We start from the raw sequence: 12,019 nt of genomic DNA on the forward strand, positions 1-12,019 counted from the left end.
GCGACCCTATTGTGCTCCAGCGTTCAGTGTCCCAACGTCCGTCTTGCTACTCCCCGTGTTTAAACAGGGCCAACACACCTGTGTTGGCCTTCCACCCAGGGCTTTTGTTCCGCCTGCCGTTTCATTTCCACTGTCGTTCCAACCTCTACTAGTATAGGCAATCATTCATTACGCCTTTTTTATAATAAAGACACTCCGTCACCTTTCATGCAATAAGCGTTAACAATTATTTAGAAGGCGTACGTGACAACGTCAGTCTCCTTTATATATTCATATATACGATGTACAAACTATTATATGATATTATATGATACCTAATTGTGTTTGTAGATTAGGGCAAAGTATGTGGATAAGTGGTTGTAAGATGCGAAATTATAGCCACCTTACAAAATCAGCGGTGGTAGGGATGCTCGTGTATCATGTGCGACACTCTTACTGATGCAACACGTAGTTGTATAGAAATTCGTACGCGAAACCGGAAAAGTTAGTGGTGCTGGACGCTGAGTTCGGAAGCGAGGTGGACTACCTAACTCATCCCAGAAATAGTGTTCCACTAGGTACAGGTTGGCCAGGCTAGTCCATTTCAGGAACGTTGTCCACAAACCATTGCTTTACGGGCGCTGCTTCATGACAGGGTCTATTGTGATGCCGAAATAAAGTTATCATCTCTGAAGTGTTCCTCTGTATGCAGTACATAATGCTATAAAATCTGTTGAGATCCGTTTTCTCGACCAGAGGAAGGGAACCACACACCAACCACAAAGATACACCCATACCGGAGCACCACGTACATCTACATCTACATCTACATCTATACTCCGCGAGCCACCTTACGGTGTGTGGCGGAGGGTACTTATTGTACCACTATCTGATCCCCCCTTCCCTGTTCCATTCACGAATTGTGCGTGGGAAGAACGACTGCTTGTAAGTCTCCGTATTTGCTCTAATTTCTCGGATCTTTTCGTTGTGATCATTACGCGAGATATATGTGGGCGGTAGTAATATGTTGCCCATCTCTTCCCGGAATGTGCTCTCTCGTAATTTCGATAATAAACCTCTCCGTATTGCGTAACGCCTTTCTTGAAGCGTCCGCCACTGGAGCTTGTTCAGCATCTCCGTAACGCTCTCGCGCTGACTAAATGTCCCCATGACGAATCGCGTTGCTTTTCGCTGGATCATGTCTATCTCTTCTATTAATCCAACCTGGTAAGGGTCCCATACTGATGAGCAATACTCAAGAATCGGACGAACAAGCGTTTTGTAAGCTACTTCTTTCGTCGATGAGTCACATTTTCTTAGAATTCTTCCTATGAATCTCAACCTGGCGCCTGCTTTTCCCACTATTTGTTTTATGTGATCATTCCACTTCAGATCGCTCCGGATAGTAACTCCTAAGTATTTTACGGTCGTTACCGCTTCCAATGATTTACCACCTATGGCATAATCGTACTGGAATGGATTTCTGCCCCTATGTATGCGCATTATATTACATTTATCTACGTTTAGGGAAAGCTGCCAGCTGTCGCACCATACATTAATCCTCTGCAGGTCCTCCTGGAGTACGTACAAGTCTTCTGATGTTGCTACTTTCTTGTAGACAACCGTGTCATCTGCAAATAGCCTCACGGAGCTACCGATGTTGTCAACTAAGTCATTTATGTATATTGTAAACAATAAAGGTCCTATCACGCTTCCCTGCGGTACTCCCGAAATTACTCCGCACTATACTCTTGGCAGTACACATGATGGCAGGTGACGTTCTCCGTTTCTTACGCCAAAGCCAACCCCTTCCATCGGATTTCCACAGATTATAAAGTGATTCATCACATCAAATCACGTATTTTCAATCATCTCTCTTCTCACCACCTGATACGTCGCTTAAAAAGCACTCCGTCTTCAGGCCACAAGTGGCCCATCGGGACCATTCGACCGCCGGGTCATCCTCAGTTTAGGATGCGGATAGGAGGGGCATGTGGTCAGCACACCGCTCTCCCGGTCGTTATGATGGCTTTCTGTGACCGGAGCCGCTACTATTCGGTCGAGTAGCTCCTCAATTGGCATCACGAGGCTGAGTGCACCCCGAAAAACGGCAACAGCGCATGGCGGCTGTATGGTCACCCATCCAAGTGCCGGCCACGCCCGACAGCGCTTAACTTCGGTGATCTCACGGGAACCGATGTATCCACTGCGGCAAGGCCGTTGCCGATACGGCGCTTAGCATCGACTATTAAAACGTGTCGCTTAGATGAGGAGAAGCTCGACCACTATACACTATGGCTTTTTAAGTCCCTGTGTACCTTAACTGTCGTAGCTGCACTGCTTGCAGCACTTTGGAACTAACGAATGATTCCTTCCTCAGATTTCAAGCCATTTGTTACAAGCACACTCTGCAATCCCCTGTCCATCATTACTTGACGTCTCGGTTTAACTGATTGTTCCTTCGCGTTCCACTCTACAATCATGGTACCAACAGTAGATTTGGACAGCTTTAGATGGCTTTAAATAATGTCATTAATAGGTTTGTTACTCATTTCTCTACATGACAAAAGTCATGAGATACCTCGTAATATCGTATCGCACCCCTTTTTCTCTGCGTAGTGCAGCATCTAGACGTGGCATGTTCTCAACAAGTCGTTGAAAGTCCCTGTTGTGACTTGGCGAGACAGCCAAGTCACTAGGAGAGGAAGCCGAAAGGCACGCGTTAAAGCTCACGCAGGATGGCGTGAGGTCTGGAACAGGTCAAGGTCTTATAGTAGCAAAAACAGTACGTGATTTCTGGAATACTTAACTTTAATCCATAATTGGTGAACATCGGTCTGACGGTACATGCATCACAAGATAAATAGCAAATGATAATGGCGCCTTGCTAGGTCGTAGCAAATGACATAGCTGAAGGCTATGCTAACTATCGTCTCGGCAAATGAGAGCGTAATTTGTCAGTGAACCATCGCTAGCAAAGTTGGCTGTACAACTGGGGCGAGTGCTAGGACGTCTCTCTAGACCTACCATGTGGCGGCGCTCGGTCTGCAATCACTGATAGTGGCGACACGCGGGTCCGACGTATACTAACGGACCGCGGCCGATTTAAAGGCTACCACCTAGCAAGTGTGGTGTCTGGCGGTGACACCACAGTCCCCTGCAGAAATACTGAGCCATGTACAAATGGCCCTAAGCACTATGGGGCTTAACATCTGAGGTCACCAGTCCCCTAGATTTACAACTACTTAAGCCTAACTAACCTAAGGACATCACACACATCCATGCCCGAGGCAGGATTCGCACCTGCGACCGTAGCAGCAGTGCGGTTCCGGACTGAAGCGCCTAGAACCGCACAACGGCCGGCTATCCATGTGCAGCCATCCGTAATTGTGAAAGTGTTGCCGGTGCAGCAATCTGTGCACCAACTGTCTTATCGAGTATGTCCCATAAATGAGATTCATGTCGGGTGACCTTGGTGGCTAACTCAGTTGCTCGAGTTGTCCAGAATGTTCTTCAAACCAATCTCGAACAATTGTGGCCCGGTGACGTGACATTGTTTAGGAAAATGAACTTCATGAATGGCTGTGAATGGTCTTCAGTTAGCAGAGCCTAACCGTTATCAGTCAATGATCGGTTGCGTTTGATTACAGGACCCAGTCCATTCCATGTGAACACAGCCCACACCACTATGTAGCCTCCACCTGCTACCAAAGTGTCTTGTTGACAACTTGGCCCCGTGGGTTTATTTATAAATATATTTTCTGCTAACAATCACGATTTGCTTTTATTCATATTTAACACGACGCGTTTCGAGAAGTGATTCCAATTTTCAACTGTGTTTTCTCTTTGTACTACGCAATTTTTTGCGTAATGTTTTCGATGTGTTAGGTTTAAGTCAACAAAACAAAGCAGAATTTCATACATCGAAAACATTACTTAGAAATGGGATAGTGCAAAGAGAAAACGAGCTTGAAAATGAGAATAATTTCCCGAAACGGGTTGTGTAAAATATGAATGAAAGAAAATTGTGACTGGTAGCAGAAATGATGATGAGGCCCATACTCCGAGGAGCGTAGGGAACGATGCGTGAGACCCGCACCGACGACTAGACAAGATCCTAGCGGAGATGGTTTGCCATTGCCTTCCTCTGACCGTAATGTGGATGAATGATGATGATGAAAACAACACGGCAACACCCAGTCATCTCGAGGCAGGAAAAATCCCTGCCCCCACCAGGAATCGAACCCGGGACCCCGTGCGCGGGAAGCGAGAACGCTACCACAAGACCACGAGCTGCGGACTGGTAGCAGAAAAGATGTCTATAAACAAACTTATTGTTTTCACAGTTGCAGGTTTTCAAGAAACCACTTACAACGGACACCACAATTTGGGTCCATGATTTCGTGGGATCCGCGACACACTCGAACCCTACCATCAGCTCTTACCCGTTGAAATCGGGACTCATCTGACCAGGTTACGGTTTACCAGCCATCCAGACTCCAACGAATATGGTCACGAGCCAGGGAGAGACGCTGAAGGCGATGTCATGCTGTTAGCAAAGGCACTCGCTTCGTTAGTCGGCTACCACAGCCGACTAACGCCAGATTTTGCCGCATTGTCCTAACTGATGCCTTCATCGTAGTCTCACATTGATTTCTGCGTTTATTTCACGCAGTGTTGCTTGTCTGTTAGCACTGACACGCCGCTGCTCTCGGTCGTTAAGTGAAGACCGTCGGTCACTGCGTTGTCCGTAACGAGGGGTAATGCCTGAGATTTGGTATTCTCGGCATGGTGTTGATGTTGTGACTTGACAAGACAGCCAAGTCACTATGAGATAGCCGAAAGGCACGCGTTAAAGCTCACGCAGGCTGGCGTGAGGTCTGGAACAGGTAAAGTAATTATACTAGCAAGAAAAGTACGTAGCTTCTGGAATACTTAACTTTAATCCATAATTGGTAAACATCGGTCTGACGGTACATGCATCACAAGATAAATAGCAAATGATAATGGCGCCTTGCTAGGTCGTAGCAAATGACGTAGCTGAAGGCTATGCTAACTATCGTCTCGGCAAATGAGAGCGTAATTTGTCAATGAACCATCGCTAGCAAAGTCGGCTTTACAACTGGGGCGAGTGCTAGGAAGTCTCTCTAGACCCGCCGTGTGGCGGCGCTCGGTCTGCAATCACTGATAGTGGCGACACGTGGGTCCGACGTATACTAGCGGACCGCGGCCGATTTAAAGGCTACCACCTAGCAAGCGTGGTGTCTGGCGGTGACACCACAGTTGACACTGTGGATCTCGGTATATTGTATTCCCTAATGATTTGCGAAAAGTAACGTCCCACGCTTCTGGCTCCAGCTACAATTCCGCATTCAAAGTCTGTTACTTCCCACTGTGCGGCCATGGTCACGGTGGCAATCTTTTCATATCACCTGAGTACAAATTACAGCTCCGCCAATGATCTGCACTTTTATACCTTGTGTACGCTATATTATAGCCACCTATGTAAAAACAGCAAACATAAACATAGCCAAAGCCTTGCAGACAAACAAAAATTACACGAAGTAAAATGTAGTGTAAGGAGGGCTATGCGAGAGGCGTTCAATGAGTTCGAAAGTAAAGTTCTATGTACCGACTTGACAGAAAATACTAAGAAATTTTGGTCTTATGTCAAAGTGGTAGGTGGATCGAAACAAAATGTCCAGACACTCTGTGACCAAAATGGTAGTGAGGCAGAGGATGACAGACTAAAGGCCGAAATACTAAATGTCTTTTTCCAAAGATGTTTCGCAGAGGAAGACTGCACTGTAGTTCCTTCTCTAGATTGTCGCACACATGACAAAATGATAGATATCGAAATAGATGGCAGAGGGATAGAAAAACAATTAAAATCGCTCAAAAGAGGGAAGGCCGCTGGACCTAATGGGTTACCAGTTCTATTTTATACAGAGTACGCGAAGGAACTTGCCCCCCTTCTTGCAGCGGTGTATCGTAGGCCTCTAGAAGAGCGTAGCGTTCCAAAACACTGGAAAAGGGCACATGTCTTCCCCCTTTTCATAAAGGGACGTCGAACAGATGTGTGGAACTATAGATCTATATCTCTAACGTCGATCAGTTGTAGAATTTTGGAACACGTATTATGTTCGAGTATAATGACTTTTCTGGAGACTAGAAACCTACTCTGTAGGAATCAGCATGGTTTTCGAAAATGACGATCGTGTGAAACCCAGTTCGCGCTATTCATCCACGAGACTCAGAGGGCCATAGACACGGTTCCCAGGCAGATGCCGTGTTTCTTGACTTCCGCAAGGCGTTCGATACAGTTCCCCACAGTCGTTTAATGAAGAAAGTAAGAGCATATGTACTATCAGACCAATTGTGTGATTCGATTGAAGAGTTCCTAGATAACAGAACGCAGCATGTCGTTCTCAGTGGAGAGAAGTCTTCCGAAGTAAGAGTGATTTCAGGTGCGCCGCGGGGGAGTGTCGTAGGACCGTCGCTATTCAGAATATATATAAATGACCTCGTGGATAACATCAGAAGTTCCCTGAGGTTTTTTGCGGATGATGCTGTAGTGTATCGAGAGGTTGTAACAATGGAAAATCGTACTGAAATGCAGGAGGATCTGCAACGAATTGACGCATGGTGCGGGGAATGGCAATTGAATCTCAATGTAGACAAGTGTAATGTGCTGCGAATACATAGAAAGAAAGATCCTTTATCATTTAGCTACAATATAGCAGGTCAGCACCTGGAAGCAGTTAATTCCACAAATTATCTGGGAGTAGGCATTAGGAGTGATTTAAAATGGCATGACCTTATAAAATTAATCGTCGGTAAAGCAGATGCCAGACAGGTTCATTGGAAGAATCCTAAGGAAATGCAGTCCGAAAACAAAGGAAGTAGGCTACAGTACACTTGTTCGCCCACTGCTTGAATACTGCTCACCAGTAGTTGATAGAAGAGAGAGAGAAGATCCAATGGAGAGCAGCGCGAAAGCGTTACGGAGATGATAGATAGACTCCAGTAGAAGAGTGCAGATGAGACGCTCAGTAGCTTGGTACGGGCTTTTGTTGAACTTTCGGGAACATACCTTCACCGAGGAGTCAAGCAGTATGTTGTTCTTTCCTACGTATATCTTGCGAAGAGACCACGAGGATAAAATCAGAGAAAAATGGTTCAAATGGCTCTGAGTGCTATGGGACTTAACATCTGAGGTCATCAGTCCCCTAAAACTTAGAACTACTTAAATCTAACTAACCCAAGGACATCACACATATCCATGCCCGAGGCAGGATTCGAACCTGCGACCGTAGCAGCAGCGCGGTTCAGTGCTGAAGCGCCTAGAAACGCTCGGCCATAGCGGCTGGCCTAAAATCAGAGAGATTAGAGCCCACACAGAGGCATACCGACAATCTTTCTTTCCACGAACAATACGAGAGTGGAATAGAAAGGAGAACCGATAGAGGTACTCAAGGTACCCTCCGCCACACACCGTCAGGTGGCTTGCGGAGAATAGATGTGGGATGTAGATATGTATGTGAATATCGCTATCTCACGTCTATTGTCACTGAATTGATTCTTACCGATCCATTCTGCTGTTGCTCTTCTTTTGTACTTTTTTTTTATTTAACTATTTACACGTCAAGTTCCGTAGGACCAAATTGAGGAGCAAATCTCCAAGGTCATTGAACGTGTCAGTAGATGAAGCTACAACATAAAAGTAATAACAGATAAAAATAAATGTTCATGAAGCTGAAGAAAGTCAGTCCATGAGTTTAAGTAAACGCTATCAGCTGTACAATAAGAATCAGCTTAATTTTTCAGGGAACCGCCGGCCGCGGTGGTCTAGCGGTTCTAGGCGTTCAGTCCGGAACCGCGCGACTGCTACGGTCACAGGTTCGTATCCTGCCTCGGGCATGGATGTGTGTGATGTCCTTAGGTTAGTTAAGTTGAAGTAGTTCTAAGTTCTAGGGGACTGATGACCACAGATGTTAAGTACCATAGTGCTCAGAGTCATTTGAACCATTTTTCAAGGAACTCCTCGACAGAATAGAAGGAGTGACCTATGAGGAAACTCTTTAGTTTCGATTTGAAAGCGCGTGGATTAGTGCTAAGATTTTTGAATTCGAGTGGCAGCTTATTGAAAATGAATGCAGCAGTATACTGCACACCTTTTTGCACAAGAGTCAAGGAAGTCCGATCCAATGGAGGTTTGATTTCCGCCGAGTATTAATCGAGTGAAAGCTGCTTATTCTTGGATATAAACTAATATTGGTAACAATGTCAAAATACCCAAACTCGTGAACAGAGGTCGACAAGAGGTTCGTGAACTCGCACCACTTATTGCCAGAAGCGCCAGTTTCTGAGCCAAAAATATCCTTCTAGAATGGGAAGAGTTACACCAAAACATAATACCGTACGACATAAGTGAATGAAAATAAGCAAAGTAGACTAATTTTGATACGGTTCGAATAGTGAAAATGACAGTATTAAGTCTTTGAACAAGATCGATAACGTGGGCTTTCCACGACAGCTTACTATCTATCTGAACACCTAGAAATTTGAACTGTTCAGTTTCACTAATCATATGCCCGTTCTGTGAGATTAAAACCTGCTGGCCCATATCGCTTGACACCTGCGGAGTAGGTGTGCAGATGTAGGCAGTGAAGGAGCTTGTCCGGCGAACACTGCACGGCTATCAGCGACTACGCAGCACGGCACAGTAGTGCACCTTTGCGGCCAGTGCTCGGCTACGCGCACGGAACGCTGAGCAGACAGTAAACACGGCGGCGACAGTGACGGGCCCGGCGCGTCGTTCTGTTCTGCTGGGAGTGTCCGCCGCGGCGCCCCACTACCTGCGCTCAAAGCGAAAGCCGTGACCCGGGAAGGCCGGCAGTCGGCAGGCAGCCACCACTGTGTTCGCACTCCAGCTCTGCGGGCGCAGGCGCGGCGCAACCGTGCGGTGAGTCCCTCTGCGGTTTCCACTAGCCTCGTCTCCCCAGTAACAGTAATTCTTATCGAGCGCACGCAATTCACCGTTCACACACGCAGCTTCCTATGTCATCAGCACGAAATTTTTCACAGCCTGCCAATACCAGGAAGAGCAGCAAATAACGAAATTATACACTACTGGCCACTGAAATTGCTCCACCACGAAGATGACGTGCTACAGACGCGAAATTTAACCGACAGGAAGAAGATGCTGTGATATGCAAATGATTAGCTTTTCAGAGCATTCACACAAGGTTGGCGCCGGTGGCGGCATCTTGCTGACACGAGGAAAGTTTCCAACCGATTTTTCGTACACAAACAGCAGATGACCGGCGTTGCCTGGTGAAACGTTGTTGTGACGCCTCGTGTAAGGAGGAGAAATGCGTACCATCGCGTTTCCGACTTTGATAAAGGTCGGATTGTAGCCTATCGCGATTGCGGTTTATCGTATTGTGACATTGCTGCTCGCGTTGGTCGAGATCCAATGACTGTTAGCAGAATATGGAATCGGTGGGTTTAGGAGGGTAATACGGAACGCCGTGCTGGATCCCAACGGCCTCGTATCACTAGCAGTAGAGATGACAGGCATCTTATCCGTATGGCTGTAACGGATCGTGCAGCCACGTCTCGATCACTGAGTCAACAGATGGCGACGTTTGCAAGACAACAACCATCTGCACGAACAGTTCGACGACGTTTGCAGCAGCATGGACTATCAGCTCGGAGACCATGGCTGCGGTTACCCTTGCCGCTGCAGCACAGACAGGAGCGCCTGCGATGGTGTACTCAACGACGAACCTGGTGCACGAATGGCAAAAAGGCATTTTTTCGGATGAATCCAGGTTCTGTTTACAGCATCATGATGGTCTCATCCGTGTTTGGCGGCATCACGGTGAACGCACATTGGAAGCGTGTATTCGTCATCGCCATTCTGGCGTATCACCCTGCGTAATGGTATGGGGTACCACTGGTTACACGTCTGGGTCACCTCTTGTTCGCATTGACGGCACTTTCAACAGTGGACGTTACATTTCAGATGTGTTACGACCCGTGGCTCTACCCTTCATTCTATCCCTGCGAAACCCTACATTTCAGCAAGATAATGCACGACCGTATGTTGCAGGTCCTGTACGGGCCTTTCTGTATACAGTAAATGTTCGACTGCTGCCCTGGCCAGCGCATTCTCCAGATCTCTCACGAATTCAAAACGTCTGGTCAATGGAGGCTCAGCAACGGGCTCGTCACAATACGCCAGTCACTACTCTTGATGAACTGTGGCATCGTGTTGAAGCTGCATGGGCAGCTGTACCTGTATACGCCATCCAACCTCTGTTGGACTCAGTGCCTAGGCGTATCAAGGCCGTTATTACGCCCATAGGTGGTTGTTCTGGGTACCCATCTCAGGATCTATCCACCCAAATTGCTTGGAAATGTAATCACATGTCAGTTCTAGTATAATATATTTGTCCAATGAATACCCGTTTATCATCTGCATTTCTTCTTGGTGTAGCAATTTTAATGACCAGTAGTATACTTGAACAAGCCGTGATATGGTCGCCAACAAAACAGTGATCCGAATATACAATAAATTTTCTTTATTCCCCGTCTGTGGTCACAAATTTTTGTCATCAGACTATAATGACCATCTTCAAATCCGTTTTATAAAAAAACATGTTCTAATGTACTGGAGCCATAGTGGCATCGTCAAATTTTAATCACAAAATCAGCATCAGCATCGTCAATTATATGTGAATAACAGCGTATGCAAGAGTCATCTTGTCAGCAGTACTACTGTTGAAAACAGACTGCTGTTATTTCACTACTTGTCTGTCAACAGTGACACCTCTATGTAAACGTGGCTGCTGAGTTTGTTTAGAACAGTAGTGCTGCTGACAAGATGACTCTTGCATACGCTGTTATTTACATATATTTGACGATGCTGGTCCTAACTTTGTCTTTAACATTTGACAATGCCACTATGGCTCCAGTAAATTACAACAAATTTTTATAAAACAGATCTGAAGATGGTCATTATAGACCAAAACCGGCAGTCTGATGACAAAAATTTCTGACCACAGACATGAAGTAAAGTAAATAATACAGGGTGTTTATAAATGAATATCGGGGTTTTAACGTGTTATAATATTTGTTACGTTAAACTTACAGTTATAAATGAAATGTCAAATGAAAGAGCAACTCAAATAGTTGTGTTTGGCACCAGTGCACATACGCAGCGCGCAATGTTTCCGTCGCAATCCGCTAGACAGCAGTAGTAGCGAATATGGCGACTAGTGAAAAGAAAACGTTGTGTGTTTTGCAGTTTGCAGAGACCGAATCTGTGTTACTGTGCAACCTGCGTTCTGGCTGAAGTTCGGTTGTGATCCTCCAAGTGATAATAACATTTGTAGATGGTATCATCAATTAGAAGACACAGGCTGCCTTTGTAAAGGGAAGAGCACAAGACGACCAAGAGTTAGTGAAGAGACTGTTGAGCGAGTGAGAGAGTCGTTCACTCGTAGCCCAAAGAAATCAGTCCGGAAGGCTAGTCATGAATTACAAGTTCCCATGCTGACTGTTTGGTGAGTTTTAAGAAAACACATACAACTACGTCCTTAACGTTTGCAGTTATTACAGGCTCTAAAGCCGGCAGACCATGGATTATGTGCCAACTTCGCAAAAGAAATGTTATTTCATGATGATGAAGATTTTCTGTATCATGTTGTCTTCAGTGATGAAGCGACCTTTCACCTTAGTGAACATGTTGCTACAATCACTAAAGACACACTTATCAACATTTGGGAAGAACTTGGCTATAGACTTGATGTGTGCTGTGTGACAAATGGTGATCTCACTGAACATTTATAAGGTGCTTGGTAAAACTGTTGGAGTTGCTCTTTCATTTGACATGTTATTTATAACTGTAAGTTTAATATAATAAATATTATAAAGCGTTAAAACCCAATATTCATTTATAAAGACCCTGTACTTATTGTGTATTTATGGTATGGCTGTAACTATATATGTGGTGTGCGCACTCTTCGTCTTT

The 12,019-nt window shown here is 45.6% G+C and overlaps 1 protein-coding gene across 3 annotated transcripts in view; it reads left to right on the plus strand.

The window, feature by feature from the left end:
• LOC124552058 (scoloptoxin SSD14-like) overlaps window positions 1-12,019 on the plus strand; it is a 447,845-nt gene that overhangs the window by 50,976 nt on the left and 384,850 nt on the right. Inside the window, exon 1 of one of the 3 annotated variants that reach the window (XM_047126488.1) lies at window positions 8,928-8,944. The exons of the other annotated variants lie outside the window; for them this stretch is intronic. The gene's annotated coding sequence lies outside the window, so the exon portion shown is untranslated. Of the gene's footprint in view, window positions 1-8,927; window positions 8,945-12,019 lie in introns of those variants that run through there. 3 annotated transcript variants of the gene reach the window in all.

The sequence above is a fragment of the Schistocerca americana genome, chromosome 1 (assembly GCF_021461395.2).
Source record: "Schistocerca americana isolate TAMUIC-IGC-003095 chromosome 1, iqSchAmer2.1, whole genome shotgun sequence".
NCBI classification, from domain to species: Eukaryota; Metazoa; Arthropoda; class Insecta; order Orthoptera; family Acrididae; genus Schistocerca; species Schistocerca americana.